Source organism: Pseudophryne corroboree, chromosome 2, assembly GCF_028390025.1.
Source record: "Pseudophryne corroboree isolate aPseCor3 chromosome 2, aPseCor3.hap2, whole genome shotgun sequence".
NCBI classification, from domain to species: Eukaryota; Metazoa; Chordata; class Amphibia; order Anura; family Myobatrachidae; genus Pseudophryne; species Pseudophryne corroboree.
Genome location: NC_086445.1, coordinates 183,318,284 through 183,340,817, shown reverse-complemented (window position 1 = coordinate 183,340,817; position 22,534 = coordinate 183,318,284).

Below are 22,534 nucleotides of genomic sequence, written 5' to 3'. Positions count from 1 at the left end.
ATCCCTGGACCTCGCCAGAGAGAGGTAATTAATGATAAATACCAATGGCATATTCTTTAGTATCACAGCAATACTAAATAAAAAAATGCCACTGGTAATAAGGATCTTTGTTAAATGGGGACCTATATATTTCTACATATTAGCATGTGAGCGCTTTTGTAGCTCAGCACCTTGTCCTGTTTCTAAGCACATTGTAAGGATAATACATATAAATACACTGGGATGCTCTGACTGATCAGCCTGTGAGAAGGGACATGCTCTGGCCAATCAGAGCGTTCTAATTCATTCCTATGTCAGTGAACAGCAGTGAAGTATCATTTACCACAGGACCTCATTGGTGGAGTAGTGCATTGGCGATTAGGTTTTTTTTTCTCCCCAGAATGCCTACATGAAACAAAAAGCACCCTTTCCATATGGATCTTGGTGAGTAATAAGTGGTGAATGATAAATTACTTAACAATGGGTATCCTGTAATTTTTTAAAGATTTGTTTACATTTGTCTCACAGGTTCTGTATGCCAGTAAAGAACAATTATAATTATTACATTAAACAATATTGATTAACCCCACACCCATCCCCAAGGGCTATACACGTGCACAGGTCCTCAAGATCTAATTTGCAGGATGTACAGTACCAGTGAGGGTGTTAATGTGACTGGAAGACCTGCTATTCCTCATAATTTTCCATCCTGAAAGGAAGGGGCTGGAAGCTTTACACCACCAAATGTCCTCCTGCAAAATGGCTAAGGGTAAAGGGGTGGTAAAGCCCCATAAGAAGAACATTAAGGGACAGAAATGCATGACAAACCAAAACAAAACTACATACCGTTCTGAACCAGGGGTTCCAGTCTTGGTATTTACACAACTGGTCTACAGTCTTTAATTGGTTTGCATATCACTAATAGATTACAGTTCATCTGGAAAGTTTTCACAGCGCTTCACTTTTTCCACATTTTGTTATGTTACAGCCTTATTCCAAACTGGAATAAATAAAAAAAATTCCCTCAAAATTCGACACACAATACCACATAATGACAACATGAAAATAAGTGTTTTTGAGATTTTTGCGTATTAAAAATAAACAACTAAGAAATCACATGTACATACGTATTCACAGCCTTTGCTCAATACTTTGTTGATGCACCTTTGGCAGCAATTACAGCCTCAAGACTTTTTGAATATCATGTCACATGCTTGGCACACCTATCTTTGGGCAGTTTTGCCCATTCCTCTTTGCAGCACCTCTCAAGCTCCATCAGGTTGGATGGGAAGCGTCAGTGCACAGCCATTTTCAGATCTTTCCAGAGATGTTCAATTGGGTTCAAGTCTGGGCTCTGGCTGGGCCACTCAAGGACATTCACAGAGTTGTCCTGAAGCCACTCCTTAGATTTCTTGGCTGTGTGCTTAGGGTCGTTGTCCTGCTGAAAGATGAACCATCGCCCCAGTCTTAAGTCAAGAGCGCTATGGAGCAGGTTTTCATCCAGGATGTCTCTGTACATTGCTGCATTCATCTCTCCCTCTATCCTGATTTGTCTCCCAGTTCCTGATGCTGAAAAACATCCCACAGCATGATGCTTCCACCACCATGCTTCACTGTAGGGATGACATTGGCCTGATGATAAGCGGTGCCTGGTTTCCTCCAAACATGACACCTGGCATTCACGCCAAAGAGTTCAATCTTTGTTTCATCAGACCAGAGAATTTTGTTTCTCATGGTCTGAGAGTCCTTCAGGTGCATTTTGGTAAACTTCAGGCGGGCTGCCATGCGCTTTTCTTTTACTAAGGAGTGGCTTCCGTCTGGCCCCTCTACCATACAGGATTGATTGGTGGATTGCTGCAGAGATTGTTGTCCTTCTGGAAGGTTCTCCTCTCTCCACAGAGGAATTCTGTAGCTCTGACACAGAGTGACCATCGGGTTCTTGGTCACCTCCCTGACTAGGGCCCTTCTCCCTCGATCGCTCAATTTAGACGGCCAGCCAGCTCTAGGAAGAGTCCTGGTGGTTCCGAACTTCTTCCATTTACAGATGATGGAGGCCACTGTGCTCATTGGGACCTGCAAAGCAGCAGATATTTTTCTGCACCCTTCCCCAGATTTGTGCCTCGAGACAATCCTGTCTCGGAGATCTACAGACAATTTCTTTGACTTCATGCTTGGTTTGTGCTCAGAAATGCACTATCAAGTGTGGGACCTTATATAGACAGGTGTGTGCCTTTCCAAATCATGTCCAATCAACTGAATTTACCACAGGCGGACTCCAATTAAGCTGTAGGAACATCTCAAGGATGATCAGTTGAAACAGGATGCACCTGAGCTCAATTTTGAGCTTCATGGCAAAGGCTGTGAATAATTATGTACATGTGATTTCTTATTTTTTTATTTTTAATAAATTTGCAAAAATCTCAAAAAAACTTTTTTCACATTGTCGTTATAGGGTATTGGGGGTAATTCTGAGTTGATCACAGCAAGAACTTTGTTAGCAGTTGGGCAAAACCATGTGCACTGCAGGGGAGGCAGATAAAACGTGCAGAGATAGTTAGATTTGGGTGGGTTATTTTGTTTCTGTGCAGGGTAAATACTGGCTGCTTTATTTTTACACTGCAATTTAGATTGCAGATTGAACACACCACACCCAAATCTAACTCTCTCTGCACATGTTATATCTGCCTCCCCTGCAGTGCACATGGGTTTGCCCAACTGCTAACAAAGATCATGCTGCGATCAACTCAGAATTAGCCCCATTGTGTGTAGAATTTTGGGAGAAAAAAAATGAATTTACTGTAACGAAACAAAATGTGCAAAAGCTGAAGCGATGTGAATACTTTTCGGATGCACTGTATATTTTTGCAAACTCATCATACACATTTGCAGGCACGGTGGAGCCACCATTGGGAGTTTTCGAAGTTTATGCTCTACTGGCATCTGATAAGTTTCAACCACTGATATGCACCCCTCAATGTAGTGAATGAATTGAACAAGTTCCACTACTGCAGCCAATGGGGCAGATGTATCAACCTGGAGAAGGTATAAGGAAGTGATAAACCAGTGATATGTGCAAGGTGATAAAGGCACCAGCCAATTAGCTCCAATATGCAAATTAACAGTTAGGATCTGATTGGCTGGTGCCTTTATCACCTTGCACATATCACTAGTTTATCACTTCCTTATGCCTTCTCCAGGTTAATACATCTGCTCCAATATTTCTTGCTCAGCCTGTGTGTATTTAATCTGTGTTGGTGTTATGGCACATGTCACTTAGGCAAATAGTGAGTAATCACAACCCCATGCCCTGCTTGTGATTCATCTACTTGAATCACAACTTTTTTATACATAAAAGAATATTTTGATATTATTTGAAAGCTTTCCATGTGCTAGAATCTCATGTTCTACTTTTGAGTAAGGTTCACAAAGAGAAAGTGGCTTGTGCTAATCCCTTAGGAAACTATAGTTGAACTTGCCTAACACAGTCTCTAGCTCATTCTGGTTTGTTGGTGCCGACTCCATGACTGCATCTATTTTCTTTGGCTATGGTTTTCTACCCTCACTGCTTATTATATGCCCAAAATATGACACCTCCTGTACTCCTATTTGCATTTAGACAGGATTAAGTTTGCGTTGTTTCTTTCTGTAGCATTCTAGCAGTGAAGGCTGGTTAGCCTCATGTTCAGTCTTTGTTTTCCGGTGATCCAGGTTATCAGCATTGATTACTTCTACCTTATGTATACCCTCTATTATTTCATGTAATAATAATAATAATAATAATAATAATAATAATAATATTTATATAGTACTTTTCTCCTAATAGGACTCAAAGTGCTTTATATTTGCATTTATAGACAAAATACAAAATAATTTTAACAGGAGAGAGAACTAAGCATTTGAGTTTAATTTATTTAGGAACCATTTTAGAGTGGAGGCCTCTCTAAATGTTCAGGGAAGCAAGTTCCATAGAGTCGGAGCAACAAAATTCAGGGAGATTCTAGGTCAGGGGTGGGGAACCTTTTTTCTACCGAGGGCCATTTGGATATTTATAAAATCTTTCGGGGGCCATACAAAAATTCTCAACTTAAAAAATTACCCTGCCCCCCAGTAGGTCTGCCCCTTAGAGGTACTGTGTGTGCGCGCCGGAGGCGCGCACGCGCCAAAAAATGGGTGTGGCCAGTTAAAATGGGACGTGATACACATATGCCCCCAATAGTGCGGTGCCAGATCCACAATTGCCCCCACAGTGCGAGGTATACAAATGCCCCTCACAGTGCCAGGTATACAAATGCCCCTCACAGTGCAAGGTATACAAATGCCCCTCACAGTGCCAGGTATACAGATGCCCCCACAGTGCCAGGTATACAAATGCCCCTCACAGTGCCAAGTATACAGATGCCCCCACAGTGCCAGGTATACAGATGCCCCCACAGTGCCAGGTATACAAATGCCCCTCACCGTGCCAGGTATACAGATGTCCCCACAGTGCCAGGTATACAGATGCCCCCACAGTGCCAGGTATACAGATGCCCCCACAGTGCCAGGTATACAAATGCCCCCACAGTGCCAGGTATACAAATGCCCCTCACAGTGCCAGGTATACAAATGCCCCTCACAGTGCCAGGTATACAAATGTCCCCACAGTGCCAGGTATACAAATGTCCCCACAGTGCCAGCTATACAGATGCCCTCCCCCCTCCCCTCTCCCCTCCGTGCTGCTTACCGTGGGACACGGAGGAGAGCGCGGCTGTCGTGTGGGAGCGGCGGCGTGTAGTACTTCAAACCAGCCGCCGGTTCGAGAGCCAATCAGAGCTCGCGGACCGGCAGCCGCGGCTCCTGATTGACTGCCGGTCCGCGAGCTCTGATTGGCTCACGGACCGGCAGCTGGTTTGAAGTACTACACGCCGCCGCTCCCATTAGACAGCCGCGCTCTCCTCCGTCTCCCTGTTCTGACAGCTGAGACACGCTGCCGCCGGACTGAGCGGCAGCGTGTCTCACTGACATAAGCTGGTGGGCCGGACCAAACGGCTTCGCGGGCCGTATACGGCCCGCGGGCCGGAGGTTCCCCACCCCTGTTCTGGGTACTAATAATAGTGTTTGATCTACAGATCGCAGTAAGTGAGTGATGGAGTAAGGTACCAGAAGCTGCTTCAGGTACCTTGGGCCCTTGTCCTGTAGGGCTTTGAAAGTCAGTAAACCAATCTTGAAACAAATTTGTCATCTTATAGGTAGTCAGTGAAGGGAGTAGAGAATGGATGTTATGTGACTGGAATAGGGGTGGTTGGGTAATAGCCTGGCAACTGCATTTTGTACCAGCTGAAAGTGGTGCAATTCTTTTGATAGGAGTCCAACGTAGAGGGCATTGTAGTAGTCCAGGTGTGATGATACAAATGCATGTATGACTTTAGGTAGATCTTCTGATGGAATTAAGTGCTTGATTCAGGCTCTGTCCCCTAGATGAAAGAATGATTGTTGCTGATACCTGATGTTTAAGGGGCATATTCAATTCTCATTGTATTCTCTCACAATTTTTTCACTATTCAGTATGCCCCCGTCAGCAAATTATCGCTAAAGAAAAACTGGTCTTTTTGAAAAGACAGTCTTTCAGAAATTGAGAACTTTCCTCTCTGAAGCCGCAGCACAATCCTTCCCCCCCCCCCCCCATCGGCACCATGTTCTATGTGTACGGACACGACAGAAGACCCCCCACCAGCACCTTACTGAGCTCTCCCCTCTGGATCCATAGCACAAACCCCCCCAGCCCCCCTTGTCGGCACCATGTTCTTTGAGTACGGACACGCCCGCAGGCCCCCACTGGCAACTTATTGTCTGTCCGGCCATGGCGGAATCTCCCTCTCCCCTGCCGGCACCTTACTGTTTGGGTGTCCTTTATGCCCGCACACCGCCTCCCTCCCCCCCCCCCCCCCCCCGCCCGCCAGCCTGGCCTGTGTGTATAGACACCAGGCCTTCACCCCTCTGCCCGGCCAGTGTGTATGGACACCGCAGCCCTCCCCTCTGCCCAGCCAGTGTCTGAGGACACTTCGGGCCCCTCCCTGCCTAGCTTCTATGTGCGAGTGAGTAGGCAGCGATGGCTGAGAGCAGCTAGGAAGCCAGAGAGCTGCTGCACACACACTGCACGGTCAGTGGTCAGGGGATGGAACAGCGGAAGGGGGAAGTAAGGGAGCAGTCACTGGAGGCTGGTGGCATGCAGGTGAAGGTAAGCCGCAGAAAACACTGTACACAGTGGTGAGGAATTTGAATATATCCCACCACTACATATGCTGATACACAAGCTGCCAGCAGCTTGTGAACACATTTGGGAAGCTGTACGCCATCTCAGGACGGCGAACAGTTTCCTTTTCAAACTCCCCCAAAAATGCTTTTTCTGAGTTTGATGAATGTCACAATTTCTTCATCCCCTGGGGAGAGTAGAAATTGGGACATTTAAAGGATGATGAATATGCCCCTAAGTGTCAAGCCACCATCCAGGACAACGCCAAGATTCCGTACATTTTTGTAATTCTGAACCACCAAGTGTAAATCCACTTGGTTGGCTATGCTGCAATCTTGTCCTTTGACCTATGATAAGGACCTCTGTTTAGTCGCAGCCAGCCAGCACTTATCCTCTCCTGGAGCTCAGCAAGACGGCCATTTAGGGTTGTTATTGGGTTCTCAGTACCCAGAGCAAAGGACAGGTACAGTTGTCTATCATCTGTATAGCAGTGGCACATTAGGCCATGACGGCTGATTATTTGGTGGTAGCATGTACTGTAACTGTATACTGCAAAAAGCATTGGGGATAGTATAAGTCCCTGTGGAACACCACATAACAGTAGAACTTGCGACAATGAGTGTAATCCAAAAGAAGCTCTCTATGACCTGCCGGTGAGAAATGATTTGAACCAGTTAAGGACTCTGCCATCCACTCCATAATTTTTTTTGAGACAACCGTAATTCCATGGTCTATGGCATGGCCACAACTGGGGGGGGCTAAGGAGACACAAGATCCAGACTCGGGACTGGAGAGGGCGCCGAGGCAGTCACGTTAATCCCTCCTAATTTCCCCTGCCGCTGCAGCAGAGGTCGCCTTTTGCCTTGTGGAGCTTAAGTCTTGCTGCTGAAAAATTAACTTTCCTAGGAGAACTGTGTTGCTGCTGCTATACGGTGATGTCCTGCATTGGCCACGCCCCTTTTACTGATACTCCACTTCCGGCTTCTGCTGCAGCCTCCGATGTTACCTGTATGGACACATCATGGGATTCCCAGTGCAGTGCCGGCCACAACTCTCCCTCCACCTCCCCCCCCTCCCCAGTCCTGCATACATATCCGACCAAAAGTGGGTAGCCCACTAGTATCACCTGGAAACCGCAAACGGGTTCATCCGTAAAGGCCAACTGTACGGTGGCCCCGGAGACCTCTCTGTTTCTCTAGTTTTGGTAACTGCCACTGCAGCAGCAGCGTGCTAACTCCTTGACTTCGGACCGAGCCCCTCATTCGCTCAGTGAAAGCACACATGTCGGACTCTTCTGCTGACATGATAGAGGGGCCTCCAGTGCTCAACATGAAAGGAGATTAACTACGAGGAGATAGAGCTGGAAGAGGTGAGGGTTCAGAGCGGTTGGTGGGTGCAGCAGGTAGCAGGTACAGGTAGTAGTGTATGCACAGTGACAGCAGCTTCCAGTCTGTCATTACTGCAACATACTGTACATGTATACATACTGCTTCCTGTATGCTGGCAGCCAGGTTCATAATTGTATTCATCTGTCTATGTCTTGTTCTTTATTTTCTCTTACGTACCATGGGGGTATAGACGGGTCCATCAGGAGCCATTGGCACTTTAAGAGTTTAATAGTGTGGGCTGGCTCCTCCCTCTATGCCCCTCCTACCAGACTCAGTTTAGAAAATGTGCGCGGAGGAGCCGGTCACAGCTAGGGGAGCTCTACTGAGTTCTCTTGGTAAATAAGTTTTCTATCTTTCTTTCAGGATTTTTTGTTTTACAGGGAGGCTGTTGGCGACAGCCTCCCTGCAGCGTGGGACTGGGGGGGAAGAGCAGTGTCCGCCCCGCGGGGTCCTGAGCCACTGCTCCCGCTGACTGGACGTTAGCTCCGGGGGGCCCAATCGTGCCCCGCCACATGGGAACGCCCGCCCCAGCAGCTGGACGCCGCCCCCCCCCCCCCCCCCAAGATGCTGAACATGGCGAGTTAGTCACTATCCCCCCTTGCAAGCGGGGGGACAGTGTGAAGAGGGCGGCTATTAGGGCAGGAGCGCATGGGCGGCTCAGTGTACCTTGGTGCGGCGCTGGGGGGAGCGTCCTGGGCCTGCTCCAGACCCCACACTGGTCATCTCCTGATGGGGTCTGCGGATTCGGGTCAGCCACTGTTCCTCCAGGCCAGTATAATCTCTTTAAAGAGTGGGAAGCCGGCGCCGGGCGGAGCTTCTCCTCAGAGCGGACCCAGCAGCGTTCAGCGCCATTTTTCCTGCCTGCTCTCACTGCCAAGTGGATCCAGGTCCCTCCAGAGCAATCTCCAGCTATCTGTACGGTACCAAGGGTGTTGTAGAAGGGAAGGGGGAAGCTGTATACAGACTATGTCACCTATTAAGGGACACAGTCAGCGCTGGTTAGGAACTCCCTATACCTTTAAAAGCGCTGTGTGTGGGTTGGCTCCAATCTCTGTGTCTCTCTGCCATTCCTTGGGGGGAAACTCTGCCTTCATAATACCCTGTGTGTTTGTGGGGTATTGTGCGTGTGTGTGGTAACATGTCTAGGGACAATGTATCATATGCTGCAGAGGATTTATCCTCACAGTAGGACTCCATTCCATGTAATCAGGATTGCACAGTTTAAGCGCAGATCCCTGCTAGAGAGCCAGAATGGTTAGTCTCTCTGAGAGGGACTATTTCCCAGATTTCTGATAGAGTTGCTAGGACTGAGCACGCCACTCCAGTCCTCCAGTCCTCTATGGTTGTTTGGTCTGATACTGCCTCCTCGGGGTCCCCTGTGACTCATTCTCAGAAACGTGCACTTGCAATGTTGCAGGATGACACGGACACCGACTCTGACACTGCAGACGGTGACAGGGATGTGTCAAGGGGAACGGCATCACTTGCCAAGGGGGTACAGTTGATGATTGCGGCTGTTAGAGATGTTTTGCACATTTCGGACACAGCTCAGGTGGAGGAGGCCTTCTTTACAGAAAACAAGTAGCCCCCCCTCACCTTCCCAGCATCCAAAGAATTAAACGCTATCTTTGAAAAGGCCTGGGAAACTCCGGAAAAGAAATTTCAGATCCCTAAGAGGGTTTAGGTTGCTTTTCCCTTCCCAGAGGAAGATAGGGAAAAATGGGAGTCCCCGCCGTTGGTCGATGCCTCTGTATCTAGGCTGTCCAAACAGGTGGTGCTGCCAGTTCCAGGATCTACCGCGTTGAAAGACCCGGTGGATCGCAAGGTGGATGTTACGTTAAAATCCATGTACACGGCTTCTGGGTCTATATTAAGGCCTACTATAGCCTGTGCTTGGATTGCAAAAGTATTGCCAGGGGGTCTATCACTATGCAGGAAGAGTCGCCTATGCTGGATAAAGATGACGTTGATATGTTTTTACGCCATATTCAGGATTCTGCAGGGTTCTTAGTGGATTCCATGAAGGACCTGGGCTCCATGGCTGCGGGGATCTCATCCATGTCCGTCTTGGCTCGGGGGTCTCTGGCTGCGCCAATGGTCTGCGGATGCGGAATCCAGGAAGAGCGTGGAGGGCCTACCCTACACAGGTCAGGCTCTCTTTGGGGAGGCACTGGATGCGTGGATTGCCATGGCTACCACGGGTAAGTCTACCTTTCTCCCCTCAGCTGCACCGGCTACGAAGAAGCCTTTTACATCAGCTGCGTCACAGTCCTTTCGGCCCGCAAGGCAAAGAAAACACAAGCCTTCGAACACCTTCTTCAGAGGTGGTCGTGCAAAAGGAAAGAAACCTGCGCCCGCAGGTTCCCAGGCCCAGAAGCCCGCTTCTGATGCCACTAAGCCCTCCGCATGACAGTGGACAGCTGGGCCTGGAGGACGGTCAGGTAGGGGCGAAACTCTGACAGTTCAGCCACGTCTGGGTGTCGTCTGGTCTGGACCCCTGGGTCCTGGATATAGTGTCCAGGGGGTACAGACTGGAGTTTCAAGATCCCCCGTCTCATCGTTTCTTCAAGTCAGGCTTACCAGCTCTGCTGGCGGACAAAGCGATTCTTCTGGAGGCCATCAGAAAATTGGTGGTGTCGGAAGTCGTCGTTCCGGTTCCGCCTCAGCAGTGGAACAAGGGTTATTATTCAAACCTTTTCGTGGTACCGAAACCGGATGGTTCGGTACGGCCTATTCTGAACTTAAAGTCTTTGAACCCTTATCTCAGGGAGTTCAAATTCAAGATGGAATCTCTGAGAGCTGTCATCTCAGGGCTAACGGAGGGGGAGTTCCTGGTGTCTCTGGACATCAAGGATGCTTACCTTCACATCCCCAATTGGTCACCGCATCAGGCATACCTCAGGTTTGTGCTGTTGGACGACCACTATCAGTTCCAGGCGCTGCCGTTTGGCCTCTCCACAGCACCAAGGATTTTCACCAAGGTGATGGCGGAGATGATGGTTCTTCTCCGCAAGCAGGTGGTGAACATAATTCCTTATCTGGACGATCTCCTGATCAAGGCGTTTTCCAGGGAGAGGTTATTGCGATCCATCGCCCTCACGACACAGCTGCTCAGGAAGCACGGTTGGATCCTGAACCTTCCAAAGTCTCATCTGGAGCCGACACGGAGGCTGTCTTTCCTGGGAATGATCCTCGACACGGAGGTGCAGAGGGTGTTTCTCCCGGTGGGGAAGGCATTGGTGATTCAAACAATGGTCCGGGAGGTCTTACGGCCTACCCGGGTGTCGGTTCATCAATGCATCCGCCTTCTGGGGAAGATGGTTGCCGCCTACGAGGCTCTGCAGTACGGCAGGTTTCACGCTCGTCGATTTCAACTGGAATTCTTGTACCAGTGGTTGGGCTTTCACCTACACATGCACAAGAGGATACGCCTGTCTCCGAAAGCTAGGATTTCAGTCCTCTGGTGGCTACAACTTCCACACCTTCTGGAAGGCCGAAGGTTCGGAATTCAGAACTGGATCCTCTTAACCACAGATGCAAGTCTAAGAGGTTGGGGAGCAGTCGCTCTGGTGGAAACCTTTCAAGGAAAGTGGTTGTTTCAAGAATCCCTTCTCCCGATGAACATCCTGGAGCTAAGGGCCGTGTACAACGCCCTCCTGCAAGCAGCACATCTGCTACAAGATCGGGCTGTTCAGGTACAGTCGGACAATGTGACCACTGTGGCCTACATAAACCGACAAGGCGGAACGAAGAGCAGGGCTGCAATGTCAGAGGTGTCAAAAATCCTTCTCTGGGCAGAAAGGCACGCTGTAGCGATGTCAGCAATCTTCATTCTGGGAGTAGACAACTGGGAAGCAGACTTCCTCAGCAGACATGATCTCCATCCAGGGAGTGGGGCCTCCATCCGGAGGTGTTCGAGGAAGTAACCGCTTGGTGGGGGGTTCCTCACATAGACATGATGGCCTCCCGCCTCAACAAGAAGCTGGGGAGGTACTGTTCCAGGTCGAGAGACCCTCAGGCAGTGGCGATGGACGCACTGGCAACACCGTGGCTGTTCCTGTCAGTGTATGTGTTCCCTCCACTTCCTCTGATCCCAAGGGTTCTTCAGCTGGTAAGAACAGGGGTTCTGGCAATCCTCATTGCTCCGGACTGGCCGCGAAGGGCTTGGTATGCGGATCTGCTGGATCTTCTTCTGGAAGATCCAAGGCCCTTACTTCTTCGGGATCTGCTGCTGCAGGGGCCGTTCGCCTATCAAGACTTACCACGGCTACGTTTGACGGCTTGGCGGTTGAACGCCAGATCTTAGCTCGGAAAGGTATATTACCATAGCATTTGGAAAAAGTATGTTTCTTGGTGTGAATCCAGAAAAGTTCCTGCGGTGGATTTTCAATTCGGACGTTTTCTCCTTTTCCTGCAAGCAGGAGTGGATATGGGTCTGAGATTGGGCTCCATCAAGTTCCAAATCTCTGCCTTGTCCATCTTCTTTCAAAAGCAATTGGCTGTCCATCCTGAGGTTCAGACCTTTTTGAAAGGGGTTCTGCACATCCAACCTCCTTTTGTGGCGCCAACGGCACCCTGGGATCTAGATGTGGTGTTGCAGTTCCTACAATCAGCTTGGTTTGAGCCTCTACTGGAGGCTGACATCAAGTTTCTCACGTGGAAGGCGGTCACTTTGTTGGCCTTGGCTTCTGCTCGACGCGTGTCGGAATTGGGGGCTTTATCTTGTAAAAGCCCTTATCTGATCTTTCATGAAGACAGGGCGGAACTTAGGACTCGTCCGCAGTTCCTGCCTAAGGTTGTATCTGCTTTTCATATCAACCAGCCTATTGTGGTGCCAGTGGCTACTGACTCCTCAATTGCTTCAAAGGCCTTGGATGTTGTGAGGGCTTTGAAGATCTATGTGCAGAGGACAGCTCGTCATAGGAAAACTGACTCTCTGTTTGTCCTCTACGATCCCAGGAAAATTGGGTGTCCTGCTTCGAAGCAGTCAATTTCACGCTGGATCAGGTTCACTATCCAGCATGCCTATTCTACGGCAGGATTGCTGTGTCCGAAATCGGTTAAGGCCCACTCTACTCGTAAAGTGGGTTCTTCCTGGGCGGCTGCCCGGGGTGTCTCGGCACTAGAGCTTTGCCGAGCTGCGACTTGGTCTGGTTCGAACACGTTTGCCCAGTTTTACAAGTTCGACACTTAGGCCTCTGATGACCTCAAGTTTGGTCAAGCGGTCTTGCAGGAGCCTCCGCGCTCTCCCTCCCATTCTGGGAGCTTTGGTACATCCCCAAGGTACTAATATCCTCTATATCCCAGCATATATCTACTAATATCCCAGCATCCTCTAGGACGTAAGAGAAAATAGGATTTTAATTACCTGAAACGGTAAATCCTTTTCTGTAGTCCGTAGAGGATGCTGGGCGCCCGCCCAGCGCTTCGTTTTCCTGCTTTGGTTTTATAGTTCAGTTCTACCTGGTTCCTAGGTAAGTTCTGCATTGTTTACTGTTTCAGTACTGTTTCAGCTGTTGCTGTGTTTCTCCGGCTTGTTAGCCGGGTTTGTCTGTTGTGTGAGCTGGTATGAATCTCGCCACTATCTGTGTATTTCCTTCTCTCGAAGTATGTCGTCTCCTCGGGCACAGTTTTCTAGACTGAGTCTGGTAGGAGGGGCATAGAGGGAGGAGCCAGCCCACACTATTAAACTCTTAAAGTGCCATTGACTCCTGGTGGACCCGTCTATGCCCCATGGTACTAATATGAACCCCAGCATCCTCTACAGACTACGAGAAAAGGATTTACCATTTCAGGTAATTAAAATCCTATTTTTTTTAGTTCTTTTAGAATTTCATATGAAGATATATTGAGAATAAATAATCAATTTTAGTTTTGCCTAGGTATCCATTTTCCAGCCTAAATATACTGTACTGTATAGTTACAGACACAGGCATCACTTGATTGAGCTCATCAAAGGGGTCATACCTCAAAGAGTCAATGCTTCACGTGGCAAGTGTCATGGAGGTACCTTCACAAGACAACTGCGCACTCTACTAAATTACTTCTTTTTGTTTTTTTGACACATATGTGTCTTAAAGTTGCACCCCTGATTAGGTATATTAAGTATCCTATATATAATAGCTAAAAATAGGGAAGTTTCACGGATAAATTACTGTAGCTCCTGGTACGATCCTTATTATCTTTGTTGTCTACGGTGCTTGCACAATGCATGTAAATGTTAAGTTTTAAACAATGTGCTGTATTGCTTGAATAAAACATTTTATTTTAAAAGTAACATTTTTAAAAAAAGTTGCAGTGAGTCTGAGGTGCTAATAATGCATGTTAATGGCTAGCCACTGGCTTACCATGGGGGTAATTGAATAGGGGTACTAATGTGGCCTAATGTGTATAAGGGGTACTACTGTGGCGTAACCTGTATAAGGGATACTACTGTAGCCGTAATGTGTATATGAGGTACTACTGTGGTGTAACATGTATACTACTACAATATACTAGCAGTTACCCAGTTAGGACTTATGACCTTAAAATAGCAAATAAAACAAAAACAAAATGTCAAACGGGGATGATTGCTCTGTGTGTGTGGAGGGTGGGGGGCGGGTAATTTCTTTCTTGCCTCGGGTGACAAAAATCCTAGTTTCGCCCTGTCTATCCAGAAGGATTTAGGGGGACATTTACTAAGCAGTGATAAGAGCGGAGAAGTGAGCCAGTGGAGAAGTGGCCCCATCAACCAATCAGCAGCTCTGTATCATTTTATAGTATGCAAATTATAGATGTTACTTCAGTGCTGATTGGTTGACATGAGCAACTTCACCACTGGCTCACTTCTATGCTCTTATCACTGCTTAGTAAATGTCCCCCTAAGATTGAACAGTCACCTCTGTCTCTGCCATCAGAAAATCGTTAAGCACACATACCAGGGCTGTCTCAGCGCTATTACTTTTCCTGAGTCTTGACTGGAGTGGATCATAAATATCATGGTTTGTAGCTGAGCTGCAACCACTTTCTCAATAACATTACTTAGAAAAGGAAGGTTTGATACTAGTCTGTAGTCAGTCATAGGAATTTAAGGCAGGGCCTTATTAATAAATGTATGGCCGTGTCCTTGGGCTTTCAGGTATTTTGGGCCCCCTCAGTGTCCATCTCCGTATCAAATTCACAGGCAGACATTTGGGAAGCAGAGCTTATGCCATCATTTACACTTTCAGTACTCACATGGACACCGATACCCATTGAAATAAAGTCTGCTGACCTCTTTTCTCACAGCACTATCGGTCTTCTTCTTTTCTCTCTTTTGAAATCCTGACTTGTGCTTGTACATGTTGGCTGCCATTTGTTCTTTGTAAATATTTTAAAATAACTGTTTTGAAGGGCCCCTAGTCCCTGCGAGGCCCAGAGGCTTCAGCCTAGTCAGCCTTATGGAAATACGGTCCTGAGAAGAGGTCTAACAATTGCTTGTTTTAGTGGTTTAGGAAAATTTCTGTCTGAAAAGAGCATTAAACTATATTTGCAAGTGCAGGGCCAATTATAAACAAAGAACGTGGGTGGTGCCCCAGGTCAGAGAACACACTAACAATATACATATAAAACTGATACTGGATACAAGAGATACAGCTGGAAAACAAAAAATGCTACAACACCTTGAAAAAATTATAAGGTCAATGTACTATAAGCCTTGGAAAGATACATTGGATACAGTAGGTACCAACCAATGAGCTCCTAAATGCTATGTTACAGGCTGGGTTTGAAAAATTAAGTTAGAAGATGGTTGGTTGGTACTTTATCTCCATCCACTTTATCTCTCTCCAAGGCTTAGTACATAGACCCCTGTATGTACTCACCATAATCCATGCGGTATGGAGCAAACAAACAGTACAAGTAAATCTTGGGGTCAATTGGCAATCTGTTAGAAAAAAAAAAAAAGCATATACAATAAATAAGTTGAACTCCTCTAAGGAGATCACTACCAATAATTAAAGAACAACTACATGCATTATATCCATATTATATGAATAAGTACCCCACTATGAAGCCAGCAAACCATGCTGTCATAACCCTAAAAGCCAAAGATAATTATCAACTAACTGAGGCCATACGGGGACATTTAAATGGTGGATCCATTGTGCTTCTAAACGGAGAAGGGCCTTTGCCTGATCGCCTTATTTAGGTGCTCAGAAAATCCAAAAAAAACCAACCCCCTATGTGCATTACTGTCTTGCACATCTCTATGGAGAGTGAGGAAAATTATGCGAATATGCTGGTTGTGGAGTGCCTTAGTTTGGCCATTCTAAGGACAGATCACAGCCATAAATAAACAATTTAATGGTTAATATTATTGTTGTGGCAAAAAAGGCAAGTGAAGGAGCAGAAACAAGACTAATTTGCATATACTGAAAATATGCAAATAAGTGCACAAAATCAAAAATTATAATGGGAATAAAATGCAGATTGTAAAATCAAGTACTGGCCACATCTTCAGAAGGAAGGTAGAAAATGTAGATTTTTGGAGTACTGGAGGGAAAATAGATGGCACTGTGACTAAAGTTGTTATTGTGGTCTACTCTTTGTTATAGTGTACTGTTTTGTAGAATATTGTTGACAGTCGTCTATGTTATGTTAATACTCAATGTTATGAGTTTTTCAGGTACTGGTCATACATTAAAGTTCACCTTACAAACTCTCCCTGCGTGTTTGAGACTTAAACAAAGAACCATATTCTACAACATGATACACCCTGAGGAAGACTTGGTAAAGTCGAAACGCGTTGGTAGTGGATGGGCTTTACTGAAGGTGGCCTGCGGTGGAGAATACTCTAGTGTCTCAGGAGAGGTCTTATACCCGGGATGAACATCGACTTTTGTTCTGCTGACCACGTTTGCCTTGACTAAAAGACACATATGGTACTATGCCCATCTTTTGTTTGGTGGCTCTGTTTTAATTGTAATAATAAAATATAACAGTTTTACACTATTGGAGAAAAAATTATTTTATTTGAGGTTGCCTGTGAAAAAATTGTTTGACCAATATTGGAGTGGAGTTTGGTGTAAATCCGGATCCATACTTCATGCTACATCTTTGGTCTATTAGGAGGCCCCTGAAGGGTACGCAGTAAGAACAATCTCTGTAGTTGTGTGCTGTACAGTTTAAACTGATTCACACTATGAGAAGTGTTTTGTGTTATCTGCTTATATTTTTGAGGTCATAAGAAGAGGAGTAAGAGTAAAAAACTGGACTTTTCATGACAAGAGACCTGTATCACATCAGACCAGAACTGTTAAAAGATTTTATTGTAAACCCTTCTGTGTGCTTTTGCAGTGTATAACCTCAATTTGGAAGCGCTACTCTCAAAATCTTTTTTCCTTGTGTACATGTGTATAGTAGTAAGGTGATCACTACTTGAAACTTAGCAGCATCTACTTGTTGAAGTGCAAGTAGTCATCACATTGTTTTCCATATTCTACAACAGGTTATGGGCTCAGACACAGCAAAACAGAAGTATACAAGAAAATAAGGAATATAAAAATGCAGCACAATAGTCTAAATGTGTATACTCCCTGAATATTCTTTATAAATTATTATAACATTGACATCATTTTAACATACAAATAACTGTCTGTTTTGATAGACAGACTTGATGAGAGTTTGGGCTTTTAGTAAAAGCCAGATATGGATCCTGGGGGTGTGGATGTGAGCTGGAAGGTAGGGGTCAATCCAAAAGGCCCATTTTGGGTCTTTAAGCCTACAGCCTGAGAGCAGGCTAATTAGGGCCTGCACCTGTAGGAGGCTGATATAAGCTCTGTCAGGACTTGGCTCAGAGCTCACTACCTGGGGAAACAGGCAGTAAGCTGCTTGTGAGCAGGGCCAGCCTGAGCCTATTTTTTTTTTTAGTAAGCAAATAAAATTGTTGATGCCCTTTGATAGGATAAACTTCTTAAAGGTACAGCATGCACCAAAGGCGGGCGCCACAAAAAGGGGTGTTGTCGGACAATTTACCCCAATCTACAGTGTCAGATACACATATGCCCCCAGTGCCAGATACACATATGCCCCCACAGTGCCAGATATACATATGCCCCCAGTGCCAGATACACATATGCCACCCCCAGTGCCAGATACACATATACTCCCACTGCCAGGTACACATATGCCCGCAGTGCCAGATACACATATACACCCCAGTGCCAGGTACACTTATGCCCCCAGCACCAGATAGACATTTGCCCCCAGCACCAGATACACATATACCCCCAGTGCAGGTACACATATATCCCCAGTGCCTGATACACCTATGCCCCCAGCACCAGATACACATATGCCCCCAGCACCAGCAGTACTGCTTACCGATTGTCACCACCGCCATTGCCACCACTGAGAGGGTCAGGGAAGGTGCCCGTTCCAATCAGGAGCAGATGCAATGTCTGACTCCTGCTACCCGGCGCCTTCCTCAGTCTGGCGCCTTACTCAGCCGTGTACCCCGTGTATGCGTGGGGCCGGCTCTGGTTCTGAGACACTGTGATTTACTGATTGTAAGTACTGTGCATATGCCTATGTTTCGGTTAGGGGCATTAGGTTCTACCACTCTAAGGGAGGGACTCTATTATGTTCAGTCAGTGGCCAGACAGGCTAGGATTTATTTTTATGTTTTGTTTGATACTGTACAATAAAACTAGCCATGGCTAGATTGCACTAAAATCCTGGACTGGTGTGCTGTTTTCCTAGCTGTTGTGTGTTTGGCGGTGCCCATCTAGCCCAGAAGAAGGCACCCCTACCCTGATCTCCTTACATATTATATAAAATTATATTGTGAATTTGATTGGTTGCTATGGGCCACTTCTCCACCTGTCCTCTTTAAAAAGATTGATAGATCTTGTTATGTAACAAAGGCAAGTAGCAAGTTCTTCAACGTCCTCTAGCATTTGTAAGTGACTCTGGTGGTGAATTTACAGAAGATAAAACAGAGATTTTCATGAGACAACATTGCATTATGCATCAAAATACAGTTCCATATCCACGGGATAGTGGAAAGGAAGACCATTCTAATTGTTACCACACTAGCTGAGGAAAACTGGGGTATAGCAGAAAAGACGGCTATTTATTTGCAAAACAGATTATTTCCTAGAATGGTGAAGGAAACTCCATGACTTGGTAAGAAACCATCATAAGACACATTATATAGTCCTTGGATGCAGAGTATTTGTTATATTCTTGAAGAAAAGAGCAGTGACTTGCAAATCCGAGCAGTGGAACCGATACTTGTTAGATGCAGTGGGAGGGAAGGGAAGATGACATCCTTAGTGTTGGAGCAATTCAATAGTAAATAGACCACCAATATATCTTGTATATATGTTTTGAAGAAATTATTGAGTTCACCGTAAAGTCGGGCGGAATGTAATAAACTCCTACTTCAGCGGTCGTGCGGGATGCTGGCCAAACTCAGATGTTTTTATTAAAGGGTCTATCATTTATAAAGCTAAACCATGCCTTGTAAATAATTGCACCATTAAAAAAAGTCAGAGTTCGGTCGGCATCTCGCACGGCCGCTGAACTAGGACTTCATTACATCCCGGCCCATGGATGAGAGCACACAGTCAAAAATAATGTAAGGTTTACACCACTTGTATGTCTTCATAGAAAGCAAAAGCGATTCGTTTATGTAATCCAACATCTCGGAATGATATATCTTATCCTTCAGAAGGGGTAGCCAACTGATTAAAGTGGCTGAAGACAATATAAAGCCCATGATTGACAACCAAACATTGGGGGTCATTCCGAGTTGATCGTACTCTGCCGATTTTTGCTGCGCTGCGATCAGGTCTCTACTGTCATGCGTTTGCACCACAATGCGCACGCGCGTCTTACGGGTACAATGCGGATCGTTGCTGGGCTATGGATTTAACAAAGATTCCATAGGCACAGCCGATCGCAAGAAGATTGACAGAAAGAGGGCGTTTATGGGTGTCAACCTGATCGCAAGGGCTGAGTAAGTTCAGTCCTACTCTGAAACTGCACAAAATGTTTTTGCAGAGCTCGGCTGCACAGGCGTTCGCACACTTGCAAAGCGAAGATACACTCCCCCGTGGGCGGCGACTATGCGTTTGCACGGCTGCTAAAAACAGCTACTTGTTACTTACTGAACTGCCTCCCATCCTCTGTGATCCTCCTCTGACCTTCACCACCCTCCTGGTCACTTCCCCTCAAGATCGCTTCCACGATTTAACTCGAGATTCCTCACTCATCTTGAATTTACTCCCTCACCTAGTCACTCTCTGCCAGTTCCCCCAGCTTTAAACATGCCTTTAAAACTTACCTTTGTAACAAAGCTTACCAGCCTCCCGCTTGCTCTCCTCCCTCCCTCTCTCTTGCTCCTCCCCTCTCTCACATCCTCTCTCTCCCCTCTCGTCCCTTTCTCCCTGGCACCCTTTCTCTCTCTCCTCTCTTTCTCTCATTCTCTCTTTTTCCATGAAACCCTCCTCTCTCTCTCTCACTCAATCTCTTTCTTTATCGCTCCACTATCTCTTTCTCCCCCTGACATCCTCTTTGTCTCTCTCGCTCCCCTTGTTCTCTTTCTCTTGCGCTCCTAAGCAGCAGTGTAGTGACAAGGGGGAGGGGGGGGGGACCGTGCCTTTCAAGATTTTGCTATGGGGCCCACAAAGTTCTAAATGCGCCCCTGCGGGCCTCCCCCTCCCCTCCCCCACCACACCCCTTCTCATTTCGTTCTTGCTCCACCCCTAGTTACAGCACATCATTTCTTTATGCATCATCATTAAAAAGGACATATTGCAATTTAGGCATTCCCTGAGTTTTGAAAAGGTTTTTTTTTTTTTGTTTTTTATTCTGTTTATTTCTTATCTTGTAGGCATTTTTTTCTCCTTGCTCATCCTACTACCCCCACCCTGACAAGTGAGCATTGGTGCTATATTTCATGATGCAAGCATTGGGCAGGTATCTGGTTTGCATCTTCAGTCACCTGCCCAGCACAAGTTGATAGGATGCTGTGCCTGAGCACATGCCTGCAAAATAAGCAGCATCCAGGTGGAATAGAAAAGGAAAGGCTAATTTGTATACGCTGACAATATGCAAATAAATACACAAATTAAACAAAATCACAATAGAAATATATATTTTTATTTCAAATATGATTTTAATCTAAACTAAAATACTGATCGTCTTTAATCAAGCTAAGTACTAAGTTCATAGACTCTCTATATCCAGAACACATTGTTTGTACTTACCATTGTACAGTATACAAAGAATACAGTAGCTGAGTTTTTCCACTGTGTGATCAGGTGGTAGTGATTCTAATCATAACATGTGCAGCTATTTTTTAACTGGTTAGGAAAAACCAAAATGCATTGATCAAAGTTCCACATGATTGTGCAAAGTGCCCTTTCCAACATATTCCACCTCCAATTTCACAACTGCAAAGCAGTGGGTGCTGGGGTGAGAGGTGTTCTGGGATTGAATGGATTCTAAACAGTGGCGGCTCCTACCTTTGTGGAAAAGGGGGGCTGGGGCTGCCACTGCCTGGTCCGCCGGAGGAGGAAGAGAGCACCTGCTACAGTCGCCGCTGGCCAGTACCTGGCACCTCATAATGAAACTGACAGGAGCTGGGACTGGCGAATGCACACAAGCGGCAGCTTGATTGCGCATGCGCATAACCATGGCTTTTATGGGCTGCATCGACTGCAGTGTCGTGGACACCCATAGAGGGAGAAAAGCCTGTGGTGCCGGTATTCCGGCAGCAGCATTTCACCGCCTGTCGGGATTACGGCGTCAGCATTGTGACTGCCGGGATCCCGACAGGCGGTCTCGTGATTGCCTCCCCTTTAATGTAGCCAGCGAAGATGTGCATACATTATCAACATATACTGTATTACTTAAAAAAATGTTGGGTGTATGTATAGCATACAATAGAAAATCTTTTGGGCATTTACCAAAAGTAGAATTACTGATACAGGTTGAGTATCCCATATCCAAATATTCCGAAATACGGAATATTCCGAAATACGGACTTTTTTGAGTGAGAGTGAGATAGTGAAACCTTTGTTTTTTGATGGCTCAATGTACGCAAACTTTGTTTAATACACAAAGTTATTAAAAATATTGTATTAAATGACCTTCAGGCTGTGTGTATAAGGTGTATATGAAACATAAATGAATTGTGTAAATGTAGACACACTTTGTTTAATGCACAAAGTTATAAAAAATATTGGCTAAAATGACCTTCAGGCTGTATGTATAAGGGCCCTCATTCCGAGTTGATCGGTCGCAAGGCGAATTTAGCAGAGTTACACACGCTTAGTCTACGCCTACTGGGAGTGTATCTTAGCATCTTAAAAGTGCGAACGAAGTTTACGCAATATTGCGAACAAAAAAAACTTAGCAGTTTTAGAGTAGCTCCAGACTTACTCTGCCTGTGCGATCAGTTCAGTGCTTGTCGTTCCTGGTTTGACGTCACAAACACTCCCAGCGTTCGCCCAGACACTCCCCCGTTTCTCCGGCCACTCCTGCGTTTTTTCCGGAAACGGTAGCGTTTTCAGCCACACGCCCATAAAACGCCGTGTTTCCGCCCAGTAACACCCATTTCCTGTCAATCACACTACGTTCGCCGGTGCGAACAAAAAGCCGTGAGTAAAAATCCTTTCTTCATAGCAGAATTACTTAGCGCAGTCGCAGTGCGAACATTGCGCATGCGCTCTAAGCTGATTTTCACTAGAGATGAGCGCCTGAAATTTTTCGGGTTTTGTGTTTTGGTTTTGGGTTCGGTTCCGCGGCCGTGTTTTGGGATCGACCGCGTTTTGGCAAAACCTCACCGAATTTTTTTTGTCGGATTCGGGTGTGTTTTGGATTCGGGTGTTTTTTTTAAAAAACACTAAAAAACAGCTTAAATCATAGAATTTGGGGGTCATTTTGATCCCATATTATTATTAACCTC